The sequence below is a fragment of the Rhopalosiphum padi genome, chromosome 4 (genome assembly GCF_020882245.1).
Source record: "Rhopalosiphum padi isolate XX-2018 chromosome 4, ASM2088224v1, whole genome shotgun sequence".
Taxonomy (NCBI): domain Eukaryota; kingdom Metazoa; phylum Arthropoda; class Insecta; order Hemiptera; family Aphididae; genus Rhopalosiphum; species Rhopalosiphum padi.
Genome location: NC_083600.1, coordinates 29,440,247 through 29,461,008, shown reverse-complemented (window position 1 = coordinate 29,461,008; position 20,762 = coordinate 29,440,247). Strand labels below are relative to the sequence as shown.

The 20,762-nt window shown below is 28.1% G+C and overlaps 1 protein-coding gene across 4 annotated transcripts in view; it reads right to left on the bottom strand.

Annotated features, from left to right (window-relative positions):
* LOC132928594 (BAI1-associated protein 3) overlaps window positions 1-12,099 on the bottom strand; it is a 152,809-nt gene extending 140,710 nt beyond the window's left edge. For 2 of the 4 annotated variants that reach the window (XM_060993381.1, XM_060993382.1), the window contains exon 1: window positions 11,865-12,099. The gene's annotated coding sequence lies outside the window, so the exon portion shown is untranslated. The remainder of the gene's footprint in view (window positions 1-11,864) is intronic. The other 2 variants (XM_060993384.1, XM_060993385.1) reach the window with 1 other exon arrangement.
* Window positions 12,100-20,762: the final 8,663 nt, after the last annotated feature.

Sequence of the window (20,762 nt, the reverse complement as noted above, 5' to 3'; positions counted from 1 at the left end):
TTTCCTCGATTAAAATAAATTTGAATATTTTTCATTTAGTTTTAGTTTTATTTTCTAGATCATGTGAACGTTGTCAATGACGATCCTTCGGTCAAAACGTATCAGCGTATTCGAAGCACATTCGAGACGACCGTGACCAAAATTGTCAACTGAATATTTACGGCTTAAGGCTTAAGCTAATTTACGACAAGTCGCAAGAAGTATAAATTATTTGAATACCGTTTAGAGAAGAATGGTCCGCTGTGAAAACCGACGACTCGAAGGAGAAATTAACTCAACAATTTTACCGAGGAATGTTGAATACAATTTTGACGTTAGAAAAATATTTCTGGCGTTTAGTCAATGTAATACACGATTATTGCGCCGTACAAACAAATATTATCGAAAATATCAGTATTGTTATCAAACTACTCGAGTAATGTTATTACACGTAATACCTTACGAGTATAACTGAAGCACATAACGGTTACTCCCGCGCGGTTTAAATATTTAAGCATGGAAATAATGCGTGCAAGTTATAATGGATACCAACAATTAATTCGGCGGTTTCACGGTTAAAAATGTTTCCCGAATAAGCGTTGTATTTACTAACGTATATATTTTAAAGATAAAACGTTGTGCCGATAAAACGATGATATTAATTTATGTGAATTAATTGGGTTTATTAGGATAAAGATTATTTTTTAAATTACAAAACTGTGTTAATTTTAAGTGCGGAAAAGGGTGATTAACATTGAAGATAACGCAATTATAATTAATTCACTTCAATTTGTCAAAAACAATACTATAGTTGTAGGCATTACAGTTTTTAATGTTGTTTTTTTTCATTACTATTATGCATATTATTATCATTCGTTAAACTTATCATATTTTTAGGTATGTCAATTTTCCTTCGGCTTAATTTCACGAATTACATAATATTATGTTTTTATAATATATGAGGTCATCATATCAATTATTTAGAATATCTGGGTTAATATTAATGTATAGTTAATGACTACACTATTATTGGACATATAATCATATCAATATGTCATATAGGTACCTTAAATTTTTAAATTTAAAAATAAAACAATTATTGTAAAATTTAATATTAAAATTGTTTAGCTTTTAATATTATTGTGTTATCAAGTCAATGCACTTAAATAATATATTTTTTTTTTGTTAAGGATACTTTGAACGTCATTATTTTACATAGATAGTTAAACACATGTTTAACAAAAATAATGCTCGTATAAATGTAAAATTAACTCCAAACGAAAACAATGTTATGTCAAGTTCAAAAATCTCCATCGATATCATAGTTGAAAATAAAAACGAAAACAAAGCCTGCCGTTGTAATACTGTCACCACAAAAGCAACCAATCGGAACGTCAATTTTACTGTTTATAGCAACATTGTTGTGGTATTTGAGATCTGTCATCACAACCCGAAGGACCATCTTAACGATTGAACTTATCACGCAATTTTCCAGTGCTTTGCAAAGTATATTTGAAACCCGTAGTAAACAACTGCATGGTGTAGATGCAGGATCAAGACAAGACACAGACAGGACGTTGGACACATTTTTCGTATCGAAGGTCTCAGTGGTGATTTTCTATTCTAGTATTATAATTAACTAATAATAAGAATACTAATAATGATTAACTGCCGCGTTTAATTAGATTTTTTTTTAGCGAACCTTGATAAAACAACAATTGCTATAATATATTAAAGTTTACGGCCAAATACGTTTTACATTTATAAAACTCTATTTGCATTAGAATACTTGAATAATTACTTATGCATTTTTATCTAGAAACGAAAACTCCTACTGTCTCGATTTTCAGACACCTAAAAAAGGCGATATTTGGAATGGCTTTAGCACACTGTGTACCAAAAAATAGTTGATGAAAAATTAAATAATAAAAAAAATAATTAAAAAACATCAATTCATTCTGAACTTCACTAGAAGTCTAAAATGTTTGCATTCTCTTGTTTCTGATTATTTTATTGTTATTTTATAGGGACAACAATTTCTGGAAAATCATTTTTTTTTTAAATATACACATAATGTTTGTTTTCTTTTGAACGAGCATTTCATAAAAAAAAGTTTAAAAAAAATGTAAAGGTTTATGTAAAATAAAATTATACCATTTTGAAATTGTTTGCCATTCTGTGTACCTGTAACTATAATTACTACACGCAATACAATATTTTTTAATTATATAAATTGTAAATACTTTATAAACTCACATATTTCCAAATTTAACGACAATTATTTTTCCCATTCAAGAACATATAATTTTTCTATGAAATTTACTGAAAATGAATTTGATAATAAGTACGTATAATCAATTTTTATATTTTATTCGTTTTTGCAACTCGAAAACAAAAGGTTTCAATATTGCGAGAACCGAGTGTATAGGTGATTGATTTGACATAAAAGACCTTTTTAAGACGTCATTTTCGAACGCTCCTTTTCCCTTTTATGTATTTACCTCTTTCATCAATATTCGTGTATTTGTATAGGTGGTCATGTGAAACAACGAAATATACATACAATTCATGATAGGTATAGAGTAAAAAGTTGTCTCGTCAAAAACAAGTTGAGAGACTTATTTGTGTGTAAAAAAAATTATATGTGCTACCGACATACCATGATTTCAAGCAGTAACAATTTATTTAAAAATAAAAAATCCAACACGCACAAGTTAAAATTCCGATTAATGATGGTCATTACAGTCTGAGTGCCTTCGCTATAATAACCGATCAAATGATAGTGTCATATAAACATATTGTTGATTCCGCAAGTTTATCATAACATAAAATATCCAAGATAAGAAAGTTTAAGTATTATTTGACCCATTTTGTCCGCTTTGGCTACGTGAGTAATTAGTTGGTGTACATTTCAGAAACGGGGCCAAAGGGAGTTGCGTGTCCGCGATCGTTTCCCTGAAACGAAAAACCGGCCCATCCACCATATTATATACATATTATACACTATGTGACCTTCCATCAGTTTGAACATGGCAATAATTAACCTTATCCTGAAGGAAAATCCTAGTGCTATAGTATTAAAATCACAATTTGCCAGCGAAGGGTCTTCCGTCAGCCAGGACATGTGAACCGACGAATTAATTGGTTCTCTTCCGGTCTCCAGAGCAGAAAGGACACAACACTAAACCGGAGTTTAATTAAATTTAGATTTGTTATTTACAATTGTTATTCTTTTTATAAACGCGAGGATTATTAACCTAATGCAAGCACGAAATACACCTGTCCGTATTTGACACGGATTTCTAACGTTTAGTATCGAACATTTGGGCAACAATTCGAAATGTTTTTGACATAGTACTGTCCCAAATTCCCTTAATTAAATGTGCTCGGAGAAATTTCACTGTAATTTCATTGGATCTCCTTACACGCGCTTAACTTTTCATTAAAAGTTTCAAATCGTTAAAAATGTAACTCAAATTCCAAAATAATTCCAATGAAGAGTTTTAGAGACTCTTAAGCCAGAGTTATTTATCTTTGAAACAGAAGTTTGAGTGAATAGTGATAGTGGTAGTGAATTGAAAATTGAAATTATAACTTATTTATTTTTGTGTATAATTTGTTATCATTAATGGAATAATAAATGTACCATTATGATAATAGATATTTTAAAAATTGTTTGCCAAATACTTTAAAAGTAAGTCATAACTTTTTGCAAAAGTAATCATTATTGCTGTATTCACTTAATTTCTTAAATAATAATTTACGCGCTAAAAAAATGTATATATTTTTAAATTATATTTGTTGATAATTTCATTTAAAATGTAAATAAAATATTATCATTATATATATTTATATATGAACTATCCTATAAAAAATTATAATATCGCAAAAAAAAAAGAAAAATGTTTTGTATATAGATATCAGTAGACTAGACTTAGATAGTAACAAGCTAGAAATATCTCAACTTATAAATACATTGAAAAAACAAAATCTTATAAAGTATGTATTATATAAAAAATAAGTATAACTACGTAATTGTTTAATTTTTTATATCATAAGTTACGTCGTAAAGCTTGATTTATTCTAGAACTGTTTAAACTATCTGTGTTATATATCAATTTGATCATATATTCATATCATATTATTACGAACAAGATAATATGAATCGAAAAGTATATATTATTATATTATAATACACTATATGCTTAACCAACTACTATCGCCTCCACAGCACTCGACGAATACAAATTATTATTGTTTCGATTTTCAAAAAGAGCACTACACTTGATAAAAAATATGACCATCCTTTTATCCAAGACGAACATGATATTTGTTACATTATAATGAAAAAACAACAAACAAACAAAAAACAAACCTTTTTTTTAAAAAAGTGCTGAATTATACCATTCTGAACATTTGTACACACTGAACATCGTTGTGTTCGATTAAAACAAATTGCAGTACTATTTGTACGTAAAGCTCTTTTATATGTACATCAAATCTGAACATCGAAACATCAGTTAGTCCCTCGTGATTCTGAGCATGAATGGGGATGACGTATATATTATATACGTATTTTGTATTCATCCGATGTAATTGACGGTCTCCATTTGAATGGTTGACAGTCAATATTTGCTTTTAACACGAAAACGACATTTTATTATTATTATTATTTTTTTTTTTTGAAAAGGATCTCGGGACGACGAATCGTTATTGAAACCAAAACCGGCCAGCGTATTCAGTGACGTGACCGATATCACATAATATACCTGCCTACCTGTCCATAGAATATCATATCGTTTACTTTCAGAAACCCATCGGAGCGGGCGGTCTCATTAAGCAGAGTGCCCTACTTAACGGATTTTTTTTCCCCCGAAATATTGTCAGGTATTAATTCGAACATTGGGAATACTGTTTTTCGGAAGTGTCGATGCGTTACGATGTACAATATAACCTAACCTAACCTTCGCACGACAGAACACTTTAAACTTCACCCCGTACTACATTAAGATGACTGACTGTGCTCTACTATCACGCGATCACTGCAAACGGAAACACTACAAAATATAAATAATAATAATAAATAAAAACAGAAATAAATATATCAAAGTAAAAACCGTGATGTTTTGATATATGGCGGAATAATATTATTACATACTTGACCTGTTGATTTTATTGAACTATCAAAACTTAATAATTGGCTTTGCGAATACAGTCGCAAACCCAAACATTTTGGAATCGGAGTTTTAATCCTTAACAAACTATATATAGATAACAAAATACACGGATCAAATTCTCACTTTGTACAGTTTAATATTAAAAATGCGATATATGTAGACACCATTTGATCGTGAGAAAATGAATAATGCAAAATGTGGACACTTTGTAGTTATATATGCTATACATCAAACATACATGATAGCTGATATAAAGTGTATATTAAAACATAAATAAGTGTGAGAACTATTTTTTTAAATGTTTTACAATTTTATAAAATTTTGAATAAATCGAGAACAAAGAACTCGTAAAGGAAAGTTTTGAGTTTTTGACTATAATATTATAAATTAACCGTATTAGTTTACTTATCAAGACTCATTTATTTAAATAATTTACTTCATAGGTTTCTATGTATGTATATCTATGTATATATTATTAGGATAGAACAAAGTGTCCGTGTTCTGAAATGTACATTTTTACTAGACCGTACAAAGTGTTCGCATTTTGCATTTTAAACGATGAACCGTACAAAGTAACCGTTTACCAGGTCTCAATGTATAAATAACATTTAAGGCCCTGAATTTATTAGGTACTTACGATATGTTGATTAGTATTACGTGTATGTATAGTATGGATCTATATAAGCCATATGTCAATAAGATATAAATTCCTTTTTCTACTATCTATTAGGTTATTCTAATAAGTACATAATATTTATTTCAACAGTTTTTGAAAATTAACGGAAACGCTTTAAATATTTTCATAAAAGTATTATTGTTATAATTTAGAGCAACACAAAAATATAATTCTTGATTTATACTATACCATATAGATTCGTAATGACACTTATTAAGACTATACGTATACACAATTGTAGTGTAATAGTTTTAAACACAAATGTTACAAGTATACAACTATATTTGGCTAACTTAATAAAGTAAAAGACTGAGAAGTTCCGTTTGGCTTAAATTTCATAATTATTTGGAGTTTTTCACATAACGTGTCAGCTTTGAAAGCCAAAAGCCCAAGACGTAATGTGCCGCTTATGATAAATGAACCTTTACTTTACTAGCTGGTTCTGCCACGTGTTTTTATATTTTATAGTAGAATGCGAGAGCAATATTTTAACAATGACATTCAAGATGGCACTTTACACGAGGGTAGATTCAATGGACTTGTTGATCTGTAGGACATTTTAAAGTGTAATTTAATTTAAAAAGTGCGAAACAATCTAAGTACATGGTATATAATGATACCACGCCACTTGATTACTATCCGCTTAACATAAAATAACCTTAAACTATGTATTTGTGTAAGCCTTAAATTATTTATAATGTATTTTCGTTTAATATATTAGATGAAATATTTTTGAAAATAATAGAAATAAAAATAGAAACAAAACAATTATTACGAAAAGAAGATAAGATGATTACAAAAAAAATAAATAAAAAATAGATAAATTGAAAAGCTTCTCAAGTTATATTCGTATTTTATGTGCTAGAAGATAATACACACATACACTTTGTGAATTACCTATTGCGCAGTAAATCAGCTTGACATTAAAAAAAATTACATTTCCCTATCAAAGTCTTCAATATTATTCAGATCGATAGTAAATACATTTAAACAATTTTTTACTTTCTAGAAAGGCATTTCAACTGCAGACATACGTACGTGCTACTTAGGTGTATCACATTTCAAAAATAAACGCTGTTTAATATTATTATTTTCTTTGACAACGACAGTTAAATTCTTAGAAAAATGAATAAAGTATGACAATGAAAACCTATATTTAAAATTAAGTTCATTTTTTTAAAATTCCACTAGAAAATAAGACTGCTTATTTTTACTATAATGTATGTTTTTGGAGCAATATTATATGATAAAAATTGTTTTAAGTAATACAGTTACTAAAATAAAAATAAATAAAATTCCTAGCTTGAGATGAAATTAATCATTTAATTGATCAAAATCAATAATAAATAAATATCTAGATATAATTTCTACGATGTTTCAAAACCATTATTTTTAAAATACTATAATGGATACAAAAAAAAAAGGTTCACCCAAAAGTTTACGAAAATAGTGTTATTGTGTAGACGCGTAATACGAACCATTGTAGAATGTGAAGTAAATAATTTCGTAATAAAATCGCATACTTATATTGTTATGATTTTCAGATTCTAAACTTAATTGCATAACCACAACACTTTCATTATAACGTATATTTTTAAGTTTATATTAAAAGTTATGTAAAACCCTATAGAAACCTCACAAAGTTTATGAAATTCGGTTAATGAAATCGTTCCATCTAATATTTTGTACACTGCGTGTTTTATCGACACAATGACACACATAGGTACTCTTACTGTCTCATACAACTACAATACTTTATATACTCGTCATCTATTGATATACAACTGTACCATATTTATATTATGTGATCGTTATTGTGTATTAATTTAAAATTAAATTATCAAGCATTAAGATAATTTATAAGTTAAGCGTATTTCCTTTTTTAATTCTAACTAAGCTATCGTATATCGATTCCATCAATCAAATCAACAACAACTCCTGGATTAAGAAAATGCATATAAACAGCTTCATCTGAGTTAAACTAACTGTTTTGATCATGGAAAATATATAAAGTATAAATATATCTAGTTTTTTTTATATATAAATAAGGGTTAATATAATATTTTAAATTTCGTATTTAAAAACCAGCACATTTTTTTCGTATTTTTTAAATTCCAATTTATTTAATCAGTATACCATGTATAAAATATTATATTATGAACTACTTGAATGGAAAAACGTGGTTTTTACATCATCAAGTATCAGAAGTCGGAAGATGGTTAAATACTTAATAAGTCAGAAGAAAAATAATCACTCATACATCGTATACTTATTGCGCTAAACTTGTTTTTTTTAAATGACTGAAAAATAGCGTAGTAACTGTCATACATTGTAATACTACCCAAAACAGTATTTCTCATAAACAAAATAAAATAAAAACAACAACAACAACAACAACAATCTACGAACTTCATCATCGTTAAATCTTATTATAGATCCAAGTTTCTATATGAAAACCGAATTATTGATGTAATAATCGAAAAACCCATATTCAACCACGTTTTTTTGTTTCACTAGTAAATGTAGTAAAATAAATTATAATCTAGAAAAATGAATGCCAAAGAATGTGAAATACAAAAAATAAATATTATGCTACCAACTTATTTTATCCTTTTATTGTAGCACTAAAAATGTGAATCATTATTAAACCGTAACGTTTTACGATAATTTTGTACTTCTTGGATATTATTGTGGAACAGTATTACCCATTTTTTTTTAATGTTCAATTTTAATCATAATTCATTTTTTACTCGTTTCTGAAACGAATATTGTTTTAATTATAACGGTAATATATGATTAAATTACCAATGACCATAAATTATTATATTTAAAATGTAAATAATTTTTTAAAAACTTAATGCACGATAATAAAAGTAATAAACTTCCACAATACATATACCTAATAATTATTTAAGCGTTGGCGCGTTAAAAGCCACAAATCAGGGAAAAAATAATGGTACCTACCCACTATAATTCTATACAGAACATAATGAAATAATTAATAAACGCATGTATGCATTTTTGTATGGAAAAGTATTCAGTTTAATATATTAATTAAAGTTGAAACAGTATTCAATTTACTGAAAATTGTAAATTAAAATGCGTAAAGATAACGCAGATTTTAATCTATAAGTGGATTTACATTGTTGTACGATTAGTAAATAAATGGTTGACATGAATTAAATTAATTCATGCCTAGTGTAGTCTGGTTTAGGTCTAAAATATTCTACATTTCTGTAGAAATTAAAATATTACCGGAAAGAGTGTCATTTTCTTTTGTTTCAACGTAATGTTTGGTGAGTAATTTTTATATATCAAGAATATAAAAACGTATCTAATAAAATATTATATTTTTACTAGTTTATACATCTGTGACAATTATTAAAATATATTCAAACACATTTTACGATGATATGCAAACCACATACAATTGATATTTTTTATAAAATCAGTGACCAATATGGTCTAATTTAGAATCAATAAACACCATGTAAATAGTAAACAGAAGAAATAAAGAACATTTATCATGCATACTATGAGTAAACAAGATATACGATCTACGAGTAGTTCAAAAAATCATGTGTGACTAAATTATTATTATAATATTATTGTGACTTAAGAAGGTTATATATCTTTTGAAAAACATTATATTTAAATATAATATTTTGTGAAATATAATATAAATGTAAATATATAAAATATTACAAAGAACTTTAATTGCTCTATCTACCTACACGCTGTACAGATATATAGTAATGTGTAGTGTGTCGTGGACAAATAGCATAAGCAATCAAAAAATTTAGCATCGCAATTCGTTGTAGATTTCCACTTAAAAATGAAATATTTCAATTTAAAAAATCAATGTCTTTAACCAATGTATACATGATAACACTGTCTACTTCTTTTCAACCGAATTCAAGAAACAAGAATTATGGCTTGTATTTACCCCAAAACAAAGGTTTTTATTTCATCCGTTGTTTACCTATCGTAAATATAATTTATAGGAAGGACATACCAATCTATAGTGTTAATAAACCGAAAAATATAAATTGATATAATTTTGGTACATGAGTGTATCCTGGTTAATTTTTAGAAAATGTGATTTTAATAACTATAATTTACTAAGTTACTAAATCCATAAGCAAAAAAATCCTGCGTGCTTAAGCAGATATAGAAATATAGTTTTTTAATTAAACACTATGATACACATTAAGTAATATATTTTAATGAGGAAATACAAGTTGCGTGATCATTTCAGTACGGAAATATGTTCAAAACTTTACTATTCAAATATGAAATAACTATTGATAATTCTGCTTTGATTATTATTATTGTATTACGGGCCGTTTAATTTTGTTACGACAACTATAACGGTGAATAGCAACATTAACTTTTATTACATGTTCAGTACATTGTAACATTAATATGGGTTTTGTGTAAATTGGGACGTTAACAATACAAAAGAAAAGTTACGTATATTCAATTCAAGTTACTAATAATTACTGAAGTGTTAATTTTTATTTTTTTTATATAACTTTATTTATCGAAAATATAGAATCCTGTACAAAACTACAAATACGTAATAATTATTAATAAATAAAGGTTAGAAAATATAAAACTACTTGAAAGAATATTAAGTTTGTATTTTAAAATGAAAATATGTATGTAAATTTTCATTAAGTACATCTTTATTTTATATAAAATAATAATGATAATTTAGAATGCAATTGGAATAAAATATAAAACTTAAGAATATTCCCTTGAGATAAAGCAATTACTCGCTTTCTTCATTCAAAAACGTAGTACATTAAGAACTTTGCCTAAAAAAAACCCCATTAAATTTGTACAGAAAATGTGTGCAGTTCGTTTAATAAGGAGTCACCTTGTTCACAAACATATTCATAATATATCGCTATATGAATAATACATTTTCATAACAATAGTAAATAGCTATAATATTTTTGTTGTTTATTATTATTTTCTTTAGTTGTTGTTTTTATTTTTCAATTTCATTTCGAGCGGAAAAAAATGATGTACAATCAAACTAGTTTTTAATTATTCCAGCTACATCATACAATTCTCACTTGACAGTTTTTTTATTATTAAAAATTATAAGCTGTGACAATATCAATATTATATGACACACATTACATTTCAACGAAAACTATTTGTATGAGTGGATAATCGTATTCGAATACAGTTACTATTAACGTAATTAGCAACTATTAATTGTATATATTAATATGTTTATTTTTTTTTTCATTAAATTTTTACTCGAGTCATAATATACTATAAACCATAATATTATTATGTTTCACTTGTTATTTAAAATGATTAATTTAATTGTACAGTAGATATGTTTCCATTAATCAAATTATTGGCTACACTCATCATAACAAATTAATTGACAGGACTGTTGCTTGCTGATGAGTTATTTAAATTTTTTTCTTTTGGTTTTTGTTTTCAGTTAATATACATTTAAAAAAAAAAAATACATTTTTGTAACGTGATTATTTAGTTTTTAAAATAGATATTGTACAAAACGTAATTCGTCTTTAATCAGTAAAATTATTCATTTCTACATTTGCAATGCATACATATGATTAAATATTAAAAAAAAAAAACCTATCAGAATTAATATCATTATTCACATAGTTCAGAACGAATATATAGAAATTGAACGGTCAGTTTGAGCCCACGTCACTAATATAATTTTATTGTATAAATATATTGAAGGTACAAGATGGGGTGACGCGTGAAATAAATCAACACTTCTGACTATTTCCTCGAAAGGTTTAATCAACGCGCCGTCTTGTGAACCACGCGATGATGCTGTGCCATTATTAACCGATAAGCAGCGGAGTAACTGCTCAATTTTCAACCTCCCCTCCCCCCCCCAAAAAAAAAATAAAAATACTATTCGAAAAAACAATTATCGAAAAAGTGTGACGTCAAAGGAACGCCAAAACCCAAAAACATAAATAAAAAAAAAAAATTTATAATAATATAGCGATAATCCGTGATGTGTTTACCTCTCCGAAATTGTGAAGGCGGCTCTGGTCGGCAGGGTGTCGGACGCGAACTTCGGACTCGATAGCGGTGCACGGCGTTTGCTTGTGCGCGTCGCCAGCGATATAGACGACGACACCTGTACGTGTGTGCGCGTGTGCGCTCGGAATCGTCGGTGGCGGTGGCGTGAGGACGCGTACACGGATCACCACCACTCGCCAGGAACCGCGGCTCTGGAGTGTGGCACCAGCGGTAGCGGCGGCAGCACCAGCGGCAGCAGCACCAGCACCAGCGGCGGCGGCCTTGCGTGTCGCCGAGGGTTGTCAACAGGTGCCGCGAGAGCGCGAGGTAGTTGCAGGGGTAGTGCGCTCCCGCCCGGTCGCCGGTGGGCGCGGATGGGCGCGGGAGACTTCGAGAGGGTCCGCCGCCGTGGGTCGTGCCGACTGCGCGTAGACCCGTACTCGGCAGCCGTCACACCCGCCCGTCTTATACGCACGCAGTTTCCCAAACTACCACAACCCCTTCCATCCGTTGAGCTTCGACTCCGTCCCGAGTCCCGGAAAACCCCCTCGAAAATTCGTACGCACTCGGGCAACTCGAACCTCCCCCACCACTCGCCCATCAACCCCGCATGTCGTTATAGGCCGAGCGACGTCTTATCTCCGTTTTCTATCTTAATTGTGTTTGATAATGATTACGTGACATTAAAATATCATACCGAAATGATATATTATTATCAGTATGTTCGAATAACGGTTTGATATATATATATATATATATGTATATTGTACTGTATAAGAGATTCGACTCTATAGGCTTTGGTCAATAAGTCGGTCACATTCAGATAGATTCACTATGAGATCTTTTCGCATTCGAAATTTCACGTTGAGTTTGGTAAAAATATCTAACTGTCGCGAATGACGATTTCATAATATCCTTTTTCGATTTATGAAAAACGTTGTCACTTCCATATAACGTGGTCAATTGCCAAAAGCGTCTCCGTTAAAACACGATATATTATAATTTCGTGATCGCATTATTTTAATTCCTGTTATTATTGTGTTTTATCTTTATGTATTTTCCAAATTCGAAGTTAATTCATCGCGGTATCCATCACTACAACGAACCTATAAATACGTACTATACGTTTGAATTGTACACAATCAAGTGATGAAACAAATAATCACACGGTGAAAACTAAATTTCTATACACGCGTTTAGTCATTATTATTTGAAATGATTTATCTTTAAGTTAAGATAATTATTTGCAGTAATATGTAGCAATATTCGGATTTGTTATATATATTTCTATTGCGGTGCCGACTGATTTAAACAAATCATTGACATTTTGTTATTAAGTTTGAATTGACTATAAAATAAATATTTATTTATTGAATAAATATTTGTATTAAATGATACCGAAGAGTATGAAGTATAATATCATATTGTAGAATTGTTGAGAAAATAATTCTACAATATTCCTCTAAAATGATACTGTTTTGTAATTTGTATTTATTTGAAATAATTTTACATAATGTATAATACATAACTTTCGTTTAAGTATCCATGCTAGAATTCAATACTCAATCAAATTTTAATATTATTTAAACTGGTAAGAAATTTTTTCAATGCAATTTCCAATAGACGTCGTAAAATTGGTGGACATCGGATGACCGTTTAACTGTTTTTGGTTTAAATTATCATCCATAAAGCTCTAAGTTCAGTACCCGATAGTGTTCGTTATGACCACTTATACAGTTTTAATATTATCAGACGCAAGTTGATATAAACTAACTTTATCGCAGGACATTACACGGATGAGAAACATATTTTATGTTTCCAGGTTTTCATGTTTGTTCACGCATGTTTTTATTGCCCTCATCTATTCGTTTCGATCAATTTCACGAACGTCCACAAAGAAATGTAAACACAACTTATGTATTATATGTCCATTTTGAAAAAATAACTACTTTTTACTATTTTACCACTCATCAAGTACAGTAGAATTTTTATCCAATATTTGTTCTAAAATTAAAAATGGCCACTTTTATTTTTAATTCCGAAATCGTGTTCAAAATATGTTTTACGATACTTTCAATTGTTAAACATGTTCAAAGACTAAAATAATCCATCAATTCGATGCTGTGGTAATTTAAATATTGATATAGTTTCCGCCTCCATTAAACCATCATATATACATATTATTCTAACCAATAATTGGATTTATTCATGTTTTTTTGACAATAAATATCAAAAAATAAACCTAATAAACTTTATGAGAACTCGACAATGGGTGTTAATTTACAAAAAATGAATCAAATTTAAATTAAAATCTTCAACCACAAAATTATATGAACAATTTGAAAATGTATAGACAAAATTAAATAAAATGATTATAATTTAAATTATAACATTATATTCTAAAATTTGTGTTATTATTAAAATATTTAATATTGATGGTATTAGGTATAATAATATATAAACATAAACCGAACTATAATATTTAAATACAAGTTGAAACAATACAATTTATAATTATTACTAAATATTTGTCTTACTATATATTATCATTTATCTATGTATACAAATCAATTATTAAAACCTATGCAATCACCGAATTTTTTTTTTTTTTTAATAATGAATTTGTTCCAACTTGGAACTTTGCAGTCTTCATTTATATTTAATAATTTAATTTTCAATTACTTTTGCCATTTATGAAACGTCGTTATCTGGTAATACAAACTCACAAACGATAAAAATAATTAGTCTTCATTAACAAAAGAAGTTTATACTAGCGCAGGACAGTTCTTAGTATAGTTACTTTGAATTAGAAAACAATGTTAAACATATTAATATGGCCCTTAAGTATATAATACGCTTAATATATTTATGCCTTCGTTCATAAAAACACTGTTTTTGGACACTGAAAAAATATTGGTTAATTTGAACTTTTCCAAAAATGTATGTGGTAGCTTCCGTAATTGGTAACAAAAAATCAAATTAATTAAGGTTATGCCATAAAAATATTTAATGCAACTTTTAATACTTATTTGGACAGTGCCTGTTTATTAATAATAATGTGCTATTTAATTTTTAAAATATTGTATAAAATAATTTTAACCCGTTGCATAATTGTCAAATTATCTTTTTAAATCGAAAAAAAAATATGCATAATATATTCTACTATTGATACTGCTATCGATTTTCATTTAATTAACATTATGGATATAATATAACTATAAAATGGCTTACTATCGAGCCTTGTTTACTCTAAAAGTTCAACAACATAATCCTATACTACTATTACACTAATTTAGTTAACATCTATTCAATTTTGGCACACAAATACACAAGGGCACATACACACCAACTCAAATGCAAAACTTAAACACGACAACTTCAGATAATTGTACGACTATGTCGATAACCATCACTGCAGATATTTATTCACCCGAAATGTTATTGCCAAAATCCCAACTAAAATGTATAAATAATATTCTTTATTCATATTTTATTTTTGTTTTGTTCGCAATTATAAATATAACAATGAAAATAAAATGTACCCGAATTCTCGTTTTTATAACCTAAAATTGTTATTATTGTATTGCGTTAACGCAGTTACATAATATGATAACTAACGTAATATTGCCAATATTATAACAAATGGTTATATGAAATTTCCTTTTTTTTCTTTTTTACTCTATATCGTATTCTGCTTCAATCGACATTTATTGTTACAAACATTATGTTTGTTAATAAAACATTATCATTCATTTCGGAATGAATTATCGTCGTATATTTATATTCATTGACGGTTATTATTTTGTTTTAAAAACTATCATTAATTTGTTTTTATCATGTCCATTTGATCGATCCAAACGAATTTTTTTTCAACAGTCCTGACCGTCATTTTTAATAATAATATTGATTAATAAATAACTAATATTTTATATAATTTCGATTATTTATGTTTTATTTATCGTATCTTTTAATAATATAGATATTTATAATTTTATAAAGTTCTGCGTGATTTTGTGCCTATGACAAAACACATAAGTTTTATACAAAATCATATGAAATCACATAGAACTTAGTAAGATTTAGATGAACTGTTAAAAAATATGATATAATATATACAACGTTCATAAATCGAAATTTTAACACATTCTGAATAAGCTAATTTTTAAGATAGATAGGCCAATTTTTTTTTGAGAGCATTAATTTGAATTTGAATTTTAACTCAAAGATAGTGAGGAGTAAATATTTATAAGTATTAAAAATAATTGTGATATTACGATTTTTATGTGGTTAAAAACCCTAATAATTAAATTTGGAGGCATGCGTTCTAAATATACCTTTATCGTTGAACACACTATAAGATAGTGATTTAATTATATTGTGCATCCCTGATCTATAAGACGAGGGTTTCGACAATTCAATTGTGGTGGTTGTGGTGGTGATAGCTGCGGCGGTGGTTGTGGCATCAGCAGTGATGGTTTTCGTATAATGCTGGTCAGGCTTAGGAGATAATATAAGACGCGCTTGTATATAAAATATTATGTCCACTATTAGCCTAGTAACTGCAGACATTAGGCGCAGAAAGCTGACGAGGAATACAGAGGAGAGTCGCTGAACAGGTAAGCAGGCTCTTATATATTATTCGTACAATACGCCCCGAAATAGATTAATTCCGATGGTTTTGTTATAATAATAATATTACTCTACGCAGACATCAACGGCAAGTCAGACGTCAACGGCAAGTCAGATGAACGGCGTTCGTTTGTGTCACAAGCACGGATAGACCTCGAATTATATACCACATTATAATATATTTTACTTACTACATTAGCATAAGGTCCGCATTGTTGATACGACAAAGGTCATGGCCACTTTTCGTCAAAAGCTCCATACCCATTGTGTCCCGGACAATAATATATTATTATTTCCCAAATACATTATATTCAGATACCAAGTAACGTAGTAGTATTAAGTTAGTTTTAATTTACACAATATAATTTAATATTAAAGGCAATATAAAATAATAATTATACTTACCGGCGTTTATGTATTATTGGAACGCATGTATATGACCACTTCACTCAATCACAAGTCAACTATGATTTTTACTATTTAAATATTAAGCGCATTTCAAAACATAATATTTTTTAGATAAAAATAATAATGTAAAGATTGACACTCACTCACCCAGTTAGACATCTCTACGATCCACGAATATAAAATATTAATAAATTGTATGTTTTGACAAAAATCAGTACTTATTGGTAAAAGATAAAAAACATAATTGTTATAAAAAATAATTTTATAAATTGTTTATATCATTTGTCTACTTTACTATTGTCTGAGGAAATAAAAGACGTACAAAATATGTGCAATCATAACTACATACAAATTGTACGTAGAGCGATGTGTGAAACGATATTATGGAGCACGAGATGAAAAAAATATTCAAATGTTATCTTTAAATTGTTAAACCCGTAAAAAATAATTGAAAAAAGTCACTACTAAACCCAAACGGAAAATATGGATTTTGAAACTGGAATGCTTTAAAAATATCAGATCCGGAATACTTAGTTAAACAATTTAAAACCTGAAACTTGCATTTTTATAACACCTAAGGTATTTTGATATGTTAATGTATTTTTAATACTTTGATTTTATATTATTTTCGAGTCATGCATGTAAATCAAAACTGGTGAAAATTCAGTACAATTGAAATTTTGTTTTTCTAAGAACCACACTGAAAACGGAACCAATATGTTTTGTTGTTCTTTCTATAAGTGAAAGACAAAAAAATCTTTCATCAAGAAGGTTTCCAGTTTCGCTAACAGGTCTCAATTACTGACATGTAGTTCTTAGCATGACAAAAAAAAATGTCTATGGTACAACACTACAACGTATGATTGACATTATCGAGTTACCGGTATCCGCTATCCAGTTTTGAGTTTTTTTCATCATACCTGTCACCACCTACTATGTAATGCGTCACAATATAGTGAACTTTAGAGGCTTACGACAACAATTCTGCAGCAGCAATAATAATTTTTTTCACATGATTCAAATTATTTTGAAAAAAAAAGTTTCAGTTTAATAATATTTACAACAGTTCATTATTTTTCAATTTTTTATTTCAACAATCATTTGCTTTTCAATTTAATAGAAACAAAAACAAAAATAACGATATAATAGAATTGTCTATTATTACTTATAATATATTGAACAAATATTATACTTTTAATGAGTGGATATTAAAGAAGTAGATTATATATCATAAAAATAACGCAGGAGTAGTATACTACTCATTCAAAAGAAATCACAAATTTTACGTAAAATCATTGATTAAATTTATCGTATTATATCGACGGTGACACGGCAAAAGAGTCAAGTGACACGACTTAGTTGATAACTGACCATTATTATGATGACAATTTGAATTTTAAGTTGTTTAAGCAACACTTTAATATTTTTTCTTCTCTAATAAAGGGCCTAAACAACAAAAATAGGAACAAACGACATTAACACAATTTTTAAGGGGACGGGCGACGTTTATGCACGACGTGCTCGTACCCGATTTTTTCGTACTACTATATAGTATTTCTAAATACACTGTGATAGGAATAATAAGATTGTAGTACAACCAATATTGATAAGCATAAACGCTAAAATTATAAAAAAAACTTGTTAAAATTGCCGTATAGATACACGTAAATTATTATAATCAAAAGCTAATTAAAAATATGAATACACATTAAGAACACATAAAAACAAACAAAAAAAGTATTCTATGAAACGAAAAAATACCCTATTCTTACTGTAAAAAGTTATTGCTTATTTAAAAATACAAAATTAAATCATCAAAAAAAGTTTTTTGAATCTCCTGAAAACTATGAGTTATGTCGCTTAGACTCTTTTGATGTGTCACCGTTAATATATTGTAATGTACCAATGGTAGTGACAGAGGATCTTATTTGATTATAATTATAATTGATAGGTTTGTGAAATTGAATATTTACTGGTGATGTACAAACATAGGTGAACTGATGTGTATCGTAATGTATGCAGACTCATCGCTTACTGTTAAGGTATGGACAGTGGCGTGGTTAAACATCTTATTTTATCGGTTAGTCTTAAGAACAATAAGAAAAATCGTCTCCCCGATCACTTAATAATTAACATTGATTAATAGCTATTTGTACTACGTATATTACGACTACGACTCATTTACCCACATTTACCAACGTTTACTCGCTTTTAAAATTCAATTAATTTTCACACAATTTACAAGCAATAGAAACCTTTTTTTAAAAAAAAACAATTTGGCCACATATAGAGTATAACTTTAAGTATATAACTTTTGTAGTTTAAAATTTTAAAACCGTAATTACCGATGATGAAAAATCTTTATATTCATACAACATTTCCTTTCACTTTTTTTTAAGGCTCATGACTTCCTGTTCAATCATATACCAGTGTTATAGACATAAACTGATAGATTTAAAAATGTTTGAGTTATTTAATTTAGCATAGCTATTTTTTTATCAATCTTTTATTCACAAATTTTTCAATAATAATAATAATAATAAAAAATACCTTTTAAATAATTTTTACCTTTAGGTCATTAAAATAATTTTGAATACATGCATTCTTTTAGGTACGCGTTTGTTTTGAAAATGATACATTTTAGTATCAGAATATATTATTTTCGCGTGTAATTCTTTCAATACTTCAGTTCTCTTTATTCTATTTTTAATAAATTAATTTTTAAATAAGCAAAATTTTAAAAAATATTTTTATACTGGTATATTTTCAGAGAATTTTATTTTTCATTCTGTAAAGTTGATAGTTGTTTTATTGAAATCTAACTAAATCAATAAGAACAATGAAATAACTGACTAAAAACGACGGTCGTTTGTTCATGACCTACCAATATTTAATAATATTTATTAACCCAGTTAATACGTCGTCATGCTCAGTTATTTATTTACTATTTTTGTCACAGTTTTTGATAGACGGTAGGTTTCTACGACTATATTTTATAAATTACGATACAGTATGCTACGCAGACATTCGATCATAATAATAATTGATTAGTTTGTGGTCGAATGTTTACTTGGTATACGAAAATGGATTGTCCGATAAGCATCGTGGTCTACGACAGTTACTATATATATATTATACACAATTCTAACGAATATTCAATAATTATATTTCAAAAACTTCAATAAGAAATGAATTGATAAATATTATTTTGTCAATGGGTGAACACAATGGTAACATACCCAAAAATGAATGTCTGTTGTTGGGTATTCATATAATTAATATAATTCGTATATTATTATTTTGGTTGTGAGACGACAATTTCAGATTCCTAGAGCAATAATACAAATAAAAGCAGAAAAAATTGATTCTCGAATGAAAAAATCTAATCAGCTAAAATACTCTATGAGTATTACTCATGAATACATTAACTTAATACAACGCTATCGTATAGCGTTAAGTCAAATACGATTTTATTAACAAATTTTCAAGAACAAAAAAACAAGTAAAGATTTTTTTTTTTTAAACAAAGTTGTATTTTATTTTATCACGTACATACTCGTATTTTATTTTAAAGGATAGAATTCCATTGCCATCTCATCCCCACTCCCCACCCGCAATGAGCTCTCAAATATTGAAATATACAACTCTTCTAATGTGTATAACTTATAGTTTATTTACGCGATATATACAGAGTGATGGTAATATACTCGTAATTCACATTTTTGATAAATCATCAAATTATAAATTATACCATCACTCTTCATAATACCGCGAATTGTAATGCCGTTAAATTCTAATGACCCGAACCAATAACGTAAACATTTATTATCGTCATAAGTTACTGTTGCATTATTATTATTAAA